The 18686-nt window shown below is 41.6% G+C and overlaps 1 pseudogene; it reads right to left on the bottom strand.

Annotated features, from left to right (window-relative positions):
- LOC132396479 (neurolysin, mitochondrial-like) overlaps window positions 1-18686 on the bottom strand; it is a 39148-nt pseudogene that overhangs the window by 10237 nt on the left and 10225 nt on the right.

Genomic DNA, 18686 nt, shown 5'->3' with positions numbered 1-18686 from the left:
ATGTTGTAAGTTGTCAAGCCAGTCGATAGATGTTGGATGAAAATTGGGACAGTGCACTAAATGCAGAAAAGGAAAAAGAGAGGTAAAGGGGGAAAGACTAAACAAGGAGCTAGAAACCAGACTGGTAGTTTTTGTATGCCTCACTTTTCAGCACTGTCAGGCGTTGAAAAGAAAAACAAAGTTTTTGGGCGTAACCATAGCATGAAAATATGTGATGAGGATGAATTAAGAATGATTGTGCAAACTTTATCAATGATAAAAATTAGCCTGAGGAATATTTTAGCAAGGCAAATGCTGTCAGTTAACATATCCACAAATGAAAAACCCCAAGAATAATTATCCTTGCTGTGATCAATGGATTTGACTTCCCTCCAGTTCTGAAATTATAGGTGGAGAAAAAGCAATTAAAGCTCAGAATCACCCAGACAAACTGCAGAGTCCGCACTGCAACACTCCCGGAGGACTCCTCTGCCCTACTTTCTTCCCCCAACACCGTATCTCGCTGCTTTCCTTTTATTTTTAATCTATTTATGCTTCCCTTGCAGGATTACCTCTGCCTCATCTTGTTGCAATGATAATATTCCATGCTGCAACATCTGATTGCAGAAACACATTGTATCTGTGCTCTTCTCATCATCAGATTCAAAGTTACAACCTCTCAACACTCTTCAGCCCAAGTAAATCTACTTTTCCCTTTCATCCTTCATAATTTTAAGCCCTCTGCTGAATCACGTGTAATGTTTATCCAATTATGCACTTATGCTACTTACTATCGCCGAGATTAAGTCAAACCCAACCTCATGGAATCGCATCCCTTATTTCAGCCTTTCCACAACTGCTAACTGCACAGATCAATCCACACACACAAAATGTTGGTGGAACGCAGCAGGCCAGGCAGTGTAAAAAAGTACACTGCAGATGCTGTGGTCAAATCAACATGTACAAACACACTGGAGGAACTCAGCAGGTTGGGCAGCATCCGTGGAAACGAGCAGTCAACGTTTCAGGCCGAGACCCTTCGTCAAGACTGAAGAAGGAGGGGGCAGGGGCCCCAAAAAGAAGGTGGGGGGAGGGTGAAAAACAATCAGAGGAAAGATCAAGGGGTGGGGGAGGGAAAGCAGGAAGGGGATAGGCAGGAAAGGTGAAGAAGGAATGTAATGGGAAAGCACTATGGGCAGTAGAAGAAGGCAGAATCATGAGAGAGGTGATAGGCAGCTAGAAGAGGAGACAGAGTGAAAGTGGGATGGGGGAAGGGAGAGGGAGGGAATTACCGTAAGTTGGAGAATTCGATGTTCATACCAAGAGGCTGGAGACTACCCAGACGGTATATGAGGTGTTGCTCCTCTAACCTGAGTTTGGCCTCATCATGGCAGCAGAGGAGGCCATGTATGGACATATCCGAATGGGAATGGCTTACATGGCCTCCTCTACTGCCATGATGAGGCCAAACTCAGTTTGGAGGAGCAACACCTCATTTACCATCTAGGTAGTCTCCAGCCCCTTGGTATGAACATCGAATTCTCCAACTTCCGGTAATTCCCTCCCTCTCCCTTCCCCCATCCCACTTTCACTCTGCCTCCTCTTCCAGCTGCCTATCACCTCTCTCATGATTCTGCCTTCTTCTTCTGTCCATAGTGCTTTCCCCTCACATTCCTTCTTCACTTCTCCTGCCTATCCCCTCCCTGCTTCCCCTTCCCCACCCCTTGATCTTTCCTCTGATGGGTTTTCCATTCTCCCCCCACCTTCTTTATGGGGCCCCTGCCCCCTCCTTCTTCAGTCCTGACAAAGGGTCTCGGCCCGAAACGTTGACTGCTCATTTCCACGGATGCTGCCCGACCTGCTGAGTTCATCCAGCTTGTTTGTATGTGCTGAGCGTCTATAGGACGAAGTACAGTCGACATTTCAGGCCGAGACCCTTTGTCAGGACTAGCTGAAAGAAAAGATAGTAAGAGATTTGAAAGTGGGAGGGGGAGGGGGAGGGGGAAATTCTGAAATGATAGGGGAAGACAGGAGGGGGAGGGGTGAAGCTAAGCTGAGCTAAACACAGCTGAAAACTATTATTCATCTTGTACTCTTAGAACATAGAATGGTAGAGCACAGCAACACATCCTTTGGCCCACAGTGTTGTGCTAAACTAATTAAAAGCCTAACTAAACTAATCCCTTTTGCCTGCATCGTGTCCATATGCCTCCATTCTCTGCACATTCATGTGTCTCCATCTACAACCACTCCTGCAGCGCATTCCAGGAATCCACCACTCACTGTATAAAATATCTTGCTTTGCACACTCTCCTCTCTCAAATGCACACCTATTTTGCACAAAATATTAAATATTTTGACCCTATGAAAAGGATACTGGCTGTCTAGCCTATCTATACCTTTCATTCTTAAATGCTTTCATCAGGTCTCCCCTCAGCCTCTGCTGCACCACAGAAACCAACCCAGGTTTGTCCAAACTCCCTGAGCACATGCCCCTTCCTCCAGGCTGCATCCTGGTTAACCTCTTCTGTACCCTTTCCAAAGCCTCCACTTCCTTCCTCCAATGAGGTGACCAGAAATGAAAGCAAATACTTGAGATGTCGCCTAACAAATGTTTTAGAAACATTTTATCACCATCTTCTTCAAGTTGTTGTTTCTCTGCGCCTTGCTGTTTCATTATCATTTCTCTGTTTTTCATGAGGCCAAGTTGTTAGCTCAACACCCCAATCCGGTACGGACGGAAAGCGTGCAAGGAGCTGGCCAGATTCAAACCAGGAACCACTGGCCTTGAAGTCCACTGCGCCACCAGCTGGCTATTCTTCTTCCAAGTATCAAATTCAAATTTCTACCATGGTAGGTAGGAATAGCTCTAATATTTTATAATGCAAACTTCATTTAATGCTCCTTTGTCAAAAATATTCTTGGAATTGGTAAAAACAGCACAACAGTCCTCTTTAATGAAGCCCTTGTTTTGACTGGGTGATTCATTTATTCATTTTTGTTCCAAACTAGAACCATAGTCTTTATACTTTAAGAATTATATTTTGCATGTTAAAACCTAATAGCCGGAATAGAATTTGTAATAAATGAATAACCATTGCAACCACTCATACAAAACTGTTGTTTAATGAGTTCATTATTCAACTGTAATAATACACACTGGAATTATCAAAGGCACCCTGATCTATACCTGCATGGAAATTAAAATGTGCGACATTCAGTTCAACCAGACAATCAATATGGAAAGATGCATTCACTAGTGAAAGTAATTTGAATACCACTATTTCAAAGAGTCATTAATTCTAAAGCAATTTTGCTGGGATATCTGAATTAACTCTGAGAAACAGAACACCAGGATTTAAATGCTTGTCAATGAAAAGACTCATGGCAGAAAAATATCATTATTGACTGATTATATCTAATGTCTAGATTTGTCCAGCTATGTCCAGTGATTCTTCCTTTCTACTGGAACAGCAGAATCTTCTGCTCATCCTCCTTGACACTGTTGAATGTGGGAACATACAGTATATCCTTTGACTCCAATCCACCTCTCAAGAATATCATTCCTGACTAGAGACCTAACACCATAGACTCACCTATTCCCCATTTCCCTTAACACCTCCTGTCGACAACATTTTCAAGTTTAACATTAACCACTGAAGTGGAGAGCAGAGCAAAACAGAATTCAACCTTCCTACAGCACAAAATGTGAAGTTATGGACTTTTTACAGCACAATCTGAGAAACTGAAGCCGTTACAAGAGCAGAGCTCGTAGTTTGCAATGGTGGTAGAACATGGCCACGTTTCTGTGAGATGTGATGAATTAAATTTAAGATAATCATAAAAATAAATGAAACAGGAAATCAGAATAATGATTGTTAAAAGAAACATGGGATAATGATAATGAATAACATTGAAGAATGATGACAGATTGGGATGGAACCACACGAGACTTAGAACATAGAACACTACAGCGTTTGGACCGTGATGTTGTGCCAACCTTATAGCCTACTTTAAGATCAATCTAACCCTTCCCTCCTACATACCCCTCCATTCTTCTGTCATCCACATGTCAAGGAGTTTCGCAGATGTCCCTAATGTATCTGAACGACTTGGAACAGTTAATGATTCTGTTCAACATGATCCAACAGGAAGAGCAAAAGGAGCTTTAACTTAAGTTAGCTATTAAACACCCTTTTCCATAGCAGTAAATAAACAGCAAACTATTCGAGTTAATAAGATTCCTCTCCAAGCAAGCAAAAACACGGCACAACAATCTATAATTTCAGATAGGTGAAAGGAGAACAGCAGGACATCATCTCAAAATAATACTGGTAAGGAGAAGTCTTTTGAAACTACAGCACACAATGTAGCATTAATTTATAGCTTGCCATATAAAATTATTAATACGATTTTTTAAAAGTGTAATGCCATGAATGCATTATTTATTTCCATGAATCAATATGATAAACACTTATAAACAAGAGAATATCTGCAAATGCTGGAAATCCAAGCAACATACACAAAATACTAGAGGAACGCAGCTGGCCAGGCAACGTCTATGGAAAAGAGTAAACAGTTGATGTTTCAGGCCGAGACCTTCAGCAGGACTGGACAAAAAAAGCTGAAGGATAGAGCTAAAAGGTGGGGGGAGGGGAGAGAGAAACATAAAACAATAGGTGAAATCGAGAGGGGGAGGGGAGGGGAGAAGTGAACAGCTGGGAAGTTGAATGCTGAAGGAGATATAGGGCTGGAGAAGGGGAAATCTGATAGGAGAGGACAGAAGTCCATGGAAGAAAGAAAAGGGGGAGGAGCACCAGAGGGAGGTGGTAGGCGGGCAAGGAGATAAGGTGAGAGAGGGAAAAGGGGATGGGGAATGGGGAAGGTGGGGGGGGGGAGGGCATTACCAGAAGTTTGAGAAATTGATGTTCATGTCATCAGGTTGGAGGCTACCCAAACGGAATACAAGGTGTTGCTCCTCCAAGCTGAGTGTGGCCTCACCATGACAATGGAGGAGACCATGGACTGACATGTTGGAATGGGAATGGGACATGGAATTAAAATGCGCAGCCACTGGGAGATCCCGCTTTTTCTGGCGGATGGAAAAAGTTGCTCAGCAAAGTGGTCTCCCAACCTACGTAGGAACTCATCGATGTACAGGGGGCCACAACGGGAGCACCAGACACAGTATACGACCACGACAGACTCACGGGTGAAGAGTTGCCTCACCTGGAAGGACTGTTTAGGGCCTTGAGTGGTAGTGAGTGAGGGAGTGTAGGGGCAGGGGTAGCACTTGTTCCACTTTCAAGGGCAAGTGCCAGGAGGGAGATCAGTGGGGAGGGATGAATGGCCAAGGGAGTTGTAGAAATCAGAAGTGGGGGGGAAGGAGAGGAAAAGCTGGGCTTGGTGGTGGGATCCCACTGGAGATGGTGGAAATTGCAGAGAATTATGTGCTGGGCATAGAGGTAAGTGACGATATGAGGAACCCAATCCCTAGTAGGCTGGCAGAAGGATGGTGTGACAGTAGATGTGTAGTTGAGGTCCTCCAATCAGAAAGCATGAACATCGATTTCTCAAAAGTCTTATACAACTTTAACATAACATCCCAAATTCTGTACTCAGTACTTTGACTGATTTGACTGATTGAAGGCCGATGTGCCAAAAGCTCTTTAATTGTGATGCCACTTTCAAGGAATTATGAATCTGTTTTCCCAGATCCCTCTGTTCTACCGCATTCCTCAGTACCCTACCCTCACCTTGCAAATCCTTCACTTTAGTCCTCCCAAAGTGCACCATTTCAAACTTGTCTGCACTAAGTTCTATCTGTCATTTTTCAGACCATTTTTCCAGCTGGTCTAAATCTCTCTATATGTTTTGATAGCCTTCCTCGCTGTCTACTACACTTTCTAATGCATCCAGATCATTGATACAGATGGCAAACAACAACAGACCCAGCACCAATCCATGCAGCACACCAGTAGTCACAGGCCTCCAGGCAGAGAGGTAACCATCTATTCAAACTCTCTGGCTTCTCCCGAAAGCCAATGTCTAATCAAGTATACTCCCCCATCCTGAGTGTCAAGTGACTAAACCTTCTTGACCAACCCCTCATGTGGGACCTTGTCACAAGCCTTGCGAAAGTCTATGTAGACAACATCCATTGCCTTGCCTTCATCAACTTTCCTTGAAAAACTTGATAAGATTGATTAGTTGTGGGGGTGGAACTGGACTCTCTGACTGTGGTGTCTGAAAAGAGGATGCTGTCCAAGTTGCATGCCATCTTGGACAATGTCTCCCATCCACTCCATAATGTACTGGTTAGGCACAGGAGTACATTCAGCCAGAGACTCATTCCACCGAGATGTAACACTGAGTGTAATAGGAAGTCATTCCTGCCTGTGGCTATCAAACTGCACAGCTTCTTTCTCGGAGTGTCAGACACCCTGAGCCAATAGGCTGGTCCTGGACTTATTTCCACTTGGCATGATTAACATTATTATTTAATTATTTATGGTTCTATATTGCTATATTTCTTCACTATTCTTGGTTGGTGCGGCTGTAACAAAACCCAATTTCCCTCGGGATCAATAAAGTATGTCTGTCTGTCTGTCTGTAGATATGATCTACCATGCAGGAAGCCATATTGAATGTCCCAAATCAGTCCCTATCTGTCCAAATACTTATATATTCTGTCCCTCAGAATACCTTCCAATGACTCACCAACTTCTGATGTCAGGCTCACTGACCTACAATTTTCCGGCTTAATTACAGAGCCTTTCTTAAACAGTAGAACAACATTAGCTATCTTTCAATCAACTGGCACTTCACCCAATGCTAAGGATGTTTTACATACACTAACCTCCTACATGGTCTGAGAGAACATCTTGCCAGGCCTGGCTATCTATCCAGCCTAATTTTCCTCAAGTCAGCAAACACCCCCTCCTGGTGAAGTGAAGTCATTTGCTTAAATTTAATAGATACTGCCCGTGTTATTATTTGAAAAAGCCGGGAATATCTGGTATAAAAATTGGGGTCTCTCTTCCCACCACTACAGGCATTTACACTACACGCTGCATCCACAAAGCAAACAGCATTATGAAGGAAACCACACACCCCTCATACAAACTCTTCTCTCTCCTACCGTCTGGGAAAAGGCACCAAAGCATTCGGGCTCTCACGACCAGACTATGTAACAGTTTCTTCCCCCAAGCCATCAGACTCCTCAATACCCAGATTCTGGACTGACACCAACTTACTGCCCTCTACTGGGCCTATTGACTTGTTTATTATTTATTGTAATGCCTGCACTGTTTTATGCACTTTTTGCAGTCCTGGGTAGGTCTATAGTCTAGTGTTGTTTTTTTATGTGTTGTTTATATGTAGTTCAGTGTCGTCTTTGTACTCCTTCATGTAGCACCATGGTCCTGAAAAATGTTGTCTTGTTTTTACTGTGTACTGTACCAGCAGTTATGGTTGAAATGACAATAAAAAGTGACTTGACTTGACTTGGAAAAAACTTCACTTCCAACAACAGTCAAAAATTGATTATGCATTCACTGAATAATTACTTGCGGGTTTTGTGGGTGCAGATTAGTTAATACATTTGCACTTTTGTTGTCCTTGCTGTTTATAAACTACACACAAACTAATTTGTCACTCTGTCAATAAAATAGATTACAACATAATGAATTTCCAAATTAATTGCTGAACAAAACACTTGCTATCCAGAAGTCTGAATGCAAGAGCATTCCTCACCCGCTTTTTCTTGCCCATTATCTTTCCTACCATGCTTTCCTGACTGGAGTGATTCGCCAGTGCAGACATTCACTGCTTCCTCTCCTACCCAATTACCTACCCAGGTTTTCATAATTCAGTCGTGATCTTGCCCTGAAACTAACTGGTTGGCATTTCCCAGAAGTTGGCATCCAGTGGTCAACAACTTGGCAGGAATTATAACTTGATGAACTGACCAGCGGCAAATTCACAAACACAAAACACAAGAGATTCTGCAGATGCTGGAAAGAAAACGAAAATGCTGGAGGATTCATGTTAAATTCATTTGTTATGTCATTGCTACTGCATTCTATGCACCAGCTGATTCAACACCATTCTAAATCAAATCCTAGATTTTCCTTATTTGTAACACTCAATAAATAACCTCAGGGCCCATCAGGATCCCTTAGCAATTCGACAATGGATCACAGAAAACAGAACACTATAGCACAGGAACAGCCTCTTAAGCTCAAAATGTCAGTATTGCCCATGACACTGATTTAAGCTGAACACCTGCCTGTATCCCCAGTTCCCTGCCTGTTTACGTGCCTGTCTAAAGGCCTTTCAGATATTGCTTGTGGTACTGCCTCCACCACTACCCATGGCAGCATCTTCCAAGTACCTACCACTCTCTATACAAAACAAAAAATTGCCATGAAAATTTCCTTTAAACTTCCCCCCTCTCACCTTAAAGCTATTCTCTCTATCATTTGACATTTCCATTCTGACTCATATGCCTCACATCTTTTGATAACAGATAAACAAAGTTTCAGGGTTCATGGTTTTTTCTCACAACCACTTCCCTCCGGAGTGAAGAAGTTGATATTTCAGTAGTTTACTTCCCTCCTCCCCCTTCAATGCTAGCCTCCCCTTCTCCTGGCCTCTTCCATAAACACCTAATCTTGTCCACCTAATTAGTGGATGAACCAAATCCAACCTTGCCACTGTTCAACGTAGACAAATTTGCTCTTTTTGATCAAAAGGTCGCTTGAAACAATCCTGGACATCTTTATCACCCCGGCCCAGGGGCACGGGGGCTAATTCTAGTATCTGTCCTTACCCATGGCTACAATTACGTAACTCCAGCTGAAGGTTGAACTTGGAACTCTAAACTCTAGAATGCTTGCATCCACAACACCAGATACAAAAACCCATTAAGACAGAATGTTGCAGGGAATGAAATTCACCCATCCTAACACCCAAAGATAAAGATTTGACCGGCTATTGAGGACATAATTCCCCACTGTACTATTTCACCGATACTGATCTTACACTGTTGTAACGCAGTACCTAGGGTACACAACTATTAACCCGGATTATAATTCACACATCATAAAAGGCATTGGTGCAAACTATAAAATAGCTTGTAAAAGTTGTTATATTTCACAGCAGTTTCACAAACACTCTAACAATTTTCATCCACTCCCACGGGCTGCTGGGCCACTTTGTTTCACATGTTCAAAGCTGTAGATCAGCACATTTTAGAAAATTAATTTACCCATTTCTATAGACTGTGTTGGGTTGGGCTCTAGAATTGTTATTTTTCTTGTAGTTTAACTTCTTTATGCTTGTTTGTATTTTATATAATCATCTATATACATGTAAATGTTCAGTAAGTTTTCTAGTGGTTACAGAAGCCTCTGTATTTTTCTGGAAACTTCTTGCTTTCAGTGGCGGGGATCATATTACTTGAATCTGGCTACCTGATTGGTTCATGTTATCAATGGGATTTCTGTTGTCGGTAATCTGGTATTAGAAGACCACACTACTTTGAGTTTTTCTTTCTTCCCTATGTATCTTCCCTTTCCCTACTCTGGCCTTTGCTTTTCTGCTTTCAGTCTCTCATCACGCTTCTTTTCCCTTCATCTTCTGTAAAACTAATAAAACGACCGATAAGCTACATATCTTATGCGTCATTCTTAACTTCCAAAGAACCTTTGGATCACGAAAGCATTCTCATGATCCAACACCTGAGAATTTTTTTTTTGAAAGCGCTCCTTTATCACATTGGAATGAAACCCAGTAAATGTTTTGAAAAGTATTTTAACTCTTGAAAAACATATTTGAACTTTGCACAATTTACTTCTTACCAGTATTATCCTGTCTTGACTGAACAAGTTTCTCAAGTAAATCATCTGGAACAGAACTCCCATTTTTACAATTCTCTTCAGGGGTTCCTCTTCCTAAACCCAGTTCTCCAACATCTGGGAGGGGGCTTCCACAAAATCTGCCTTCACATTACCTCCACTGAACATGACAAAATCAACCTGCAGAATAAAACATCACTCTAAATAAAATGTTAACTGTATTTACCGTTTATAAAGCAAAACTAAATCTGAAGTAAAAAAAACCCCGCAAAATTTGGAAAATATTTAGCAGGTGAGGCAGCACCTATGGATAGGGTTGAAAGGTTGCTTGCCTTGGAGAAGCTGTTGGTTCGAGTCGCTGTCCTCAGAGGGGCCACTGGTTCCCGATGCTCTCAGAGATGTTATCGAAATTCTAAGAAACTGTAGCTCGAACTACCTGTATTTCACATCGGCCCCTTTCAGGTCTGTTTTTGTCATGTTCTCACCCATTCTTTTTGCTGATTGCAGGCTGGGAGGTTTGCAGCTTTATGTTCTTGTCATTGTTTCTCCCTGTGGGTGATCTCTTAGTTTATGTGTGAGGGAAGGGTTGGGGGGGGGGGGGCGGTGTGTGGATTTGGAGTTTGCAACATTTTGTTTCTTTCTCCTTTCATGCGGGAGTGGGGTGGGGGGGGCGTTGATGTCTTTCTTAACTACTTCTATGATTTTCTGTATTTTGTGGCTATCTGGAGAAGACAGATCTCAATTGTATTCTGCATACATACCAGGGGTGATTGATACGTTTGTGGCCTAAGGTAGAAGGAGTCAATTTTAGAAAACCTAGCACATTTATTTTACAACATTGTCCCCTCCTACATTTACACACTTAGTCCAGCAGTTGCGGAGTGCACGGGTCTTGGACCTCCAGAAAGTGTACACAGCATTGGCGATTGATAAGTTCGTGGCCTAAGGTAGAAGGAGATGAGTTATACAGCTCTCGTAACATGCACATGCAGTTCAACTCTTTGGGTGATTACGCAGAAAGTTTGAAGTTAATAACTTGTCTCCTTCTACCTTGGGCCACAAACTTATCAATCACCCCCTACATAGATAAAATGAACCTTTGAAAGGTCATTGGCCCCAAATACTCACCTAATTTCTCTCTCCACAGATCATGCCAGAACTATTGAATATTTTCAACATTTCCTGTTTTATTTCAGATGTTTAGCATTGATATGTGTGGCGTTTTGATTGATCTAAAAAGACACTATTTTAAAAACAAAGCCACCACGCAAGTTTGGAACAATGAAACCAGAAACCCAACAGATAATTCTGTAGTTTATACATAAGCCAAACTTCTCCATTACACAAAGATGACTTTATTGTTCAGTTTGTTTAGTTGTGTTAGGTAAAACTCATAGTTTTGCATTTTGTTAATCCAGATCCCACATTTTATATTTTGTTCTTAATTTGTGGGAATATTACTACTCCCATAGGGTTGAAATACTGCAAAGATTAAAACAAAAACATGTCTTTAATCATAGAATGTGGGCTATTGCCTGTCAGGCCATGGTTACATCTCATTCTGTGTTGGCGCATGGCCAAGTGGTTAAGGCGTTCGTCTAGTGATCTGAAGGTCGCTAGTTCGAGGCTGCATGTGATGCAAGGCACTTAACCACACATTGCTCTACGTTGACACCAGTGCCAAGCGGTATGGGTCCTAATGCCCTTCCCTTGGACAACATCGGTGGCGTGGAGAGGGGAGACTTGCAGCTTGGGCAACTGCCAGTCTCCCATACAACCCTGCCCAGGTTTGCGCCCTGGAAACTTTCCAAGGTGCAAATCCATGGTCTATCGAGACTAACGGAGGTCTACACACTACAAACACACCTCATTCCTAATTGCTATTTCAGAGGTTGGTTGTGAGTTGACCACATTAGTGAGCCTGATGTCACATGCAGGACGGGCTGAATAAAAGGTGTGAAGTGTGTACCTGGGTACAGATCTGATGTATTATATGACCAAATCAGTGGAAGAAGATCTTAACTTCCACATGTTGGAGGAGTGAGGGAATGTTTTTGGTTGGTTTGGTAAAATTTATTACCAATGCTTAAGCTACTATTTGTCCTTTTCCATCGGATAGTAGACATCTGGGCTGGAGATCGAAACAAGCTGCACGTCCAAACTTTCCATCTCTGCAGGGGAAAGCCAAAACAAGTAACTTCTCCATTTGAATCAAACAGCAACAAGATCAAATCAGAACAGAGGTATCCAGTAAGCACAAAATAATTAATATTCTATATTATTACTGTGAAATAGATTTCAAAAAACTTGCTTACTTAACATCATACCACACTTATGTTACATATACAATCTATGTTATTTCACAGGTGTGTAACTGTCTTCATTGTATACAACAATCATATTTAAAGTAGAATAAATGATATTGCAATCAAGTGTCAGGTCTGGCAAAACTCATGCATTTTAACTGCACTTGACACACTGATGATTGGATTTACTGTGACAAACATTTATAAATTACATAATTAGCATTTTCCTAATTGTACCCCTCTGATTACATCAAGCAGCATTAATCCAAAATGTGATAATAAACATCATTTGACTGAAAACAAAATATTGAATTGATTACCTCAGGAGCAAAGGAAGCATTTTAATGTCTGCATTAAGCATATAGATCATTCTGATCATGTGGGTATTGTTGATGCCAATTTTGTGAATTAGATTTGTTATTGTAAATTTATAATGACACAGAGAAGGCCATTTGGCCCACCAAATCTAAGCCAACTCTCCTATTTCCCTGTATCCCTATAACTTATTCTCCCTCACATGATCTGAGTGAAAATTTTATTCTCAGATACCCTCTAATCTAAACCTTATGTCCCTTGCCTTCTGGATTTAAATATCTGTTACAGGGTAAAGTTTCCTATTTGCATCACTCAATTTTAGAGCATAGAATAGTACTGTGCAGTACAGGCCCTTCGGCCCACGATGTTGTGCTGACCTTTTTTTTAAACTTACTCCAAGCCTATCTTGCCTATCCCTCCCAGATAGCCCTCCATTTTTCATTCATCCATGTGCCTATCTGCTTGTTGTACAATTATGCTGTACTCTATTCGGAGCTGCGTCAGCCTCCTCTGGTCCAAAGAAAACAAACCCAGCCTTACCAAGCAAACAGCACACTGTTGATGTCTCCTCATAGGATGACGAAACGTTTGGAAATGGATTGCCAAGATCGGAGAACAACTCAACCCAACCATCACCCAACCGAGTAACACACTTTCCAAGTTATTTCCACCAGCCTATCCCGTCTCTCCTCATTTACAGGTACACGGTGGGGAGGGGCTTGGAGGGTATTGGGCCAGACGTGAGTAACTGGAATTGGAGGGGAGAAGTTGAGCCAAGGGGTCTATTTTCATGCTGTACTACTCTACATCACCCTAGTGAATCTCTTCTGCAAACTCACCACTATGATCACATTCTTCCTAACAGCATAAGTGCGGCCCAGCCAATAATTGGCCAAGTTGTGCCATGACCCCTCTACTCTTTTATTTTTGATATTTAGCATAGACGGAGCAAGCTGCAGGGCATACATCTGCTATATCACATCTGAGGTCCTGTTTCCTAATTTCTTTCTTCCTGTGGCAGTGATCAAGATTTCAAAATGTCTAAAAACTGTTATTAGCATACCTTGGATAGAGGTCAAGATAAAACTGCCCTAAGTCATTCCCTGTGACACTATCCTGAACAGAGTGCACAGTGCAACCATTATGCCAGGTTTGAGCATGTTTTAATTGGGTGAAGGACAGTCCCAACATGTCCTGATAGATGTCCATTAATATTGTGGTCACCACTTCCACGGGGAAGAACTGCTTCAAGTAATTGTGATTAACAGAATATTTGATTTTCTCAGTCTGTGTCATATAATAATACATACCCCAAGCATTTATCATTTTATTGTACTTGAATCCTCGCTCAGCACATTCTTTCCTCTATAAGTCTAAAATGAAGCTTCTTTCCTCTTCGGCTAAAGGTTTCAATTTCTGGTATACTGTAATTGATCTGAAGAACAAAAGGAAGGCAATGAAATAGGTTTGATTTCAGTCAACAATTTATGTTGCACTTTAACCAGTTCTCACCAAAAATAAATTCTGCAGTTTGACATTCTGAGACTGAAACATTGTGTAATGGGGGAAATTTATCACAAATTCTGCGAAGATCAGCAGGATAAATTCATGATTGATGCCATTTGCTCCCTATTAAAATCAATAGAGAGACGTCACACACACACTGCAAAACAGATGTGTGCATTGCTCTATCAGATTTGCCAATGCATGTTCCTGTTGTGTAAAAATTTTTCAGGGCAAGACGAATACTGCACATTCCTGTTCCTGAAACACAGAGGAATGTACAAAAATAACCCAATGCGGTCCCAGCAGTTTGGAAATATTATACCCTGCAAATCCCCTCATACCTCATGAACTCCCCCACCCCCTTCAGGTGCTTACCCATCTCCTACATTCAGTAAATTCACAGAATGCATAGATAAATCTCCTTTTCCTTAAACCTGACAATATGTCTTTTTCACATTTTTAACTATGGCATGCATACTGACAGTTCACCCAATGCCTCAAATTTCAATCATGTTCAGTTCCCTTCGCAGTTTCATTACCCTGACTGTGCGTTCAGGCTCTCTCCCTTTCAGACACTTTTTACTGGAATTTGCACACACTTTGTTCCGCAAATTCTGTCTGAGCCACCATGAGATTCTTCCATAAATTCCTGACCCTTCTGCTTTCCTGTTCTCGAATTACACATACAGAATGCTGGTGGAACTCAGCAGGTCAGGCAGCAGCTATGGAGGAAAATCAATGGCCAACGTTTCATGTCAAAACTCTTCATCAGGTCATGACCCAAAATGTCAACCGTTTATTCCCCTTCATAGATGCTACCTGACCTGCCGAGTTCCTCCAGCATTTTCTGTGTATTTTTCTGGATTTCCAGCATCTGCAGAATCTTTTGAGTTCAAGTCTTCTCATTCTCTTGTTGCAACACTCTCTTTATAATATTCTTTGTGACCAACATTTTGATGGCATTTCCAATTATCTCTTTCTCAGAGACCATGCCTTCTAAGTGAATCATGCAGCATTTCCTACAGTAGTGCATTTTTGGAATTCTTAAACAATCACTAAATGTGGTAATTGTTGGTGAACCATTTCTTACTTGTGAGAAAATTAAAGTCATTGCTGCTTAGCACGCTTCCCCTGGAGGGCTGTGGAAGTCAGACCAGTTAAAACTCAGAAATCCCACATCCTCAGCATACTGATAATGCCAGGCTATCGTATATCATTTCCTTTAAAAGCCTGACACATTTTTGATTCACATTTTAGGAGCGGTTACAAAGCAATAAAAGGGATTTGGGAATTGGGATCCATTGGGTTTACAGGCAGTGTGTGAATTGGGATCCACTGAATTTAAAGGGGGCATGGAAATCCGGACCCATTGAATTTAAAGGGAACCTGGGAGCTGGGACCCATTGAGTTTAAAGGGAGTGTGGGAATTGGGACTCATTTAGTTTAAAGGGAGCATGGGAATTGGAACCCATTGAGTTTAAAGGGAGCACGGGAATTGGGACCCAGTGGGTTTAAGGAGATCATGGGAAATGGGCGTAGTGGATTTAATAGGAGCATGGGAATTGGGACCCAGTGATTTTAATGGAAGTGCAGGAACCAGGACCTAACAAATAAAGAAAAAATGGAGTGATTTGAGGGTGCATGGAAGCTGGAGATACATGAGAAGATATGGAACCTGAAGCAACACACAAAAAGCTGAAGGAACTCAGCGGGTCAGGCAGCATTTGTGAAAGGAAATGAACATTCAACATTTTGGGTTGAGGTCCTTCATCTGGGCTGAAGCATAGAGCAGAAATAGTCAGTATGAAAAGGCTCTAGAGCTGGTTGGTGATCAGTCAATCCAGATGGTGGGGGATGGCTGATAGCCAGATGAGGGGAGAGTGGGAATAGCACCAGAAGCTGTAAGTGACCAAGGGCTGAAGATGATGAAATCTGATTGGAGAGGAAGGTTGATCTTGGAGTAAAGGAAGTGAGGTTAGACAAATAGAGGGAAGTAGTGGAGAAGGCAACCAATGAGATCAATGTAGATGATGGACATGGAGCAGGTGGAGGAAAAGGGTAGGTAGGTCAGGAGGAGGGAGAAAAGGGACAGAGAGAAGCAGTTTGTTGGAAATCAGAGAACTCGAGTTGGTGCACTAGGTTGCAGACTACCAAGGCAGAATATAAGGAGCTGTTCCCCTAGCGTGTGTTTAGCTTCACCCTAGACAGACATCTCCGTATGGAAATAGGGTGGAGAATTAAAATGGCTGACACCAGAAAATCCAGAGAACCCTGGGCGATGGAGCAGAGGGGCTCGGCGAAGTGTTTGTCTAGTTTGTACCTGATGTAGAGGAGAGGGGAAGAGGTGGTTGGTGGTGAGATTATATTACAACTGGCAGAAGTTGCAAAGAATGGTCTGCTTGGTGAGGATCAAGAGAACTCTATTTCTGTTCTGTTCAGCCTGGGGTGTGAGTGGGAGCAGATGTGCTGGAAAGGCAGTACCATGGGAGGGAAGCCCTGTTACCTGCAGAAGGAAGACAACTTCTTTGGAAATTGGATCCTGGTGAGTTAAATGCCAAACTATTGTGACTTCTGAACAATGAGATAGCAAAGTTTTTAAAAAGAGGTTTACCCAATTTAAATGGAAATAAATTGTTGTAAGATCAGGGAATTGAGGTCTTTGGGGAAGCTGAACTGGAGAAGAGACCTGGAGACTGATCACAACTCAATGCAGGACAGATTTGAAGGTTCAAGGGACCTCTTGCTCCTCCTTTTTCATGTTCTAAGATGAAGCCAGATGAGCACTTGGACATATTCAGAATCACATTGCAAGAACTGTATTCTAATCCGCCAGCTCTGCAAGGCAACAACACATTTTGTTTATCGCTGACCATCAACTCTGAACCACAGGATAATGTCTTGTCACACCAGTGTACGCAATGATGGGAAAGAGAAGGACCATGATGATCAAACACTTTATCAACAAGATGGTGGTAACAGCAACAGTATAAAGTATATATTTTAATAAAGTTTAAAGGAAAGAACAAACCTAAAAACTTAGCAACATATTCCCTTTTGTTGGCCATGTTCATTTCAAGTACAAAGTCAGTATGGGAGCGAAAGCCCAGTAGCCCTGCTGCTTTTGCTCGAAGGAGGATCAGCTTTTTCAAGAATTTTTGTGTTTGCCTGCCAGTAAAAGAGATTAAAGTAGAGAATTAATCCAGTGATCTAACTTCACATATTTCAAAAGCAAGTTTTAATACAAATATAGAGAACAGCAAAACAAGGTCTGCTGAAGGTTCTGTAAGTTATTTTCTTTAAAAGAATGGTTTCTTGGCCCTATAAAACATTGTAACCCAACTATATAATGCCTTTAACAAAGCCAAACCATGGAGTACCAGCAAAACAAATTTGCGACTGAGCCACCCAAGGGAAGGTCAGCAGAGGTTTATCTCAGTCAAGGAATTTGTTTTTAAGGAGCAGAGAGGGTTAAAGGAGAGTCTTGGATAGGGAATTCCAGATATTTGGCAACTGCACCAAGCTGCAAGTGATATTGGGAGCACACAAAAGATCAGGAGAGGTTCTGGGAGTATGGAGAAGAAGGGGGTGGGAGGGTGGGGGGATAGAGAGGGGATGGTAGAGGGGGGTGTAGAGGAGTGTGGTGGGGGGATTGGCTGAGGAGAGGTTACAAAGGAGTGGGGTAAGAAATATGGCATTATTAATTTAATTAATGCGGATAATAAATGGGGTTTCAATAGTTGAGCAGATAGCAGGTGTCTGCAACCCTATCCTTGGTCTAAGGCACAGTTTCAGCTGTGCAATTTATCCACTGCTCCAGTTGACCCGGCCCAGTAACTTAAAATAATTAATAGCCTTTTTTTAATGAGTTGTAAATTTCTCCTACAGGCCATTAGGTCAAGTAAAATTACTGCACATTAAATTGATCTTACTTTCCAGCTGCTAATAGTCATAAATAGATTCCAGCTACACATGAAATCTGTCGGATAAAATTTCACATGATGACCTGGAAGATGTGTGACATTTGCATGGTGTACTGAGAGACATTTCAAAAAATAACTGGCTCTGTTGGTTATAAACAGCACCAACTCACATCCCTCTGAAATTTTAAAATGTTCTAAAGGACCTTCAACTTCTGGGTGAAGAAAATCTGAAATTCTTTATAAATTCAAGCTTTCAACAACCAAAACAATCCTCTTTAAGCATTTGAAGTATCTGTAACATAGAAGTTTTTGTTTACTTTAAATCCCCGTGGATGCAATCTGACAGGAATAAAACTAATTTCTGCAAACGAGTTTAGCTGAGAATTTTTCTTACTTTACATCTGGAATGAAAAGCTGTTTCCATTTTCTTCTGGTTTCGGGGATATAGCATTTGTTAACTGTTGGCATGTAATGGAGGTACTTCAATGTCAACTTGTATTTATCATCATCTGTCTTCTCCAAATCACCAAGAAAGTCCTCAGGGAAAGTCCTAAAGTAGAATTTGAGGCAATTTTATACACTGTATGTAATAACCAGTAACAATAAGAAATAAACATATTAACGTCACTGAGTAAGTAGCAGCTAAAATTAGAACATAATAATGTACATTTGATATGACACTTTATATCAAAGGATACCATTCTGGCACAGATAGTTAAACTTTTTTTTCAAAAGATTAAATATTAGCTTTATTCATCACATGTACATTGAATACAGTGAAATGTGTCATTTGTGTCAGA

This window comes from Hypanus sabinus, chromosome 7 (assembly GCF_030144855.1).
Source record: "Hypanus sabinus isolate sHypSab1 chromosome 7, sHypSab1.hap1, whole genome shotgun sequence".
Taxonomy (NCBI): Eukaryota; Metazoa; Chordata; class Chondrichthyes; order Myliobatiformes; family Dasyatidae; genus Hypanus; species Hypanus sabinus.
The sequence above is the reverse complement of the archived record's forward strand: the minus strand, read 5'-3'. Positions and strand labels throughout refer to the sequence as shown.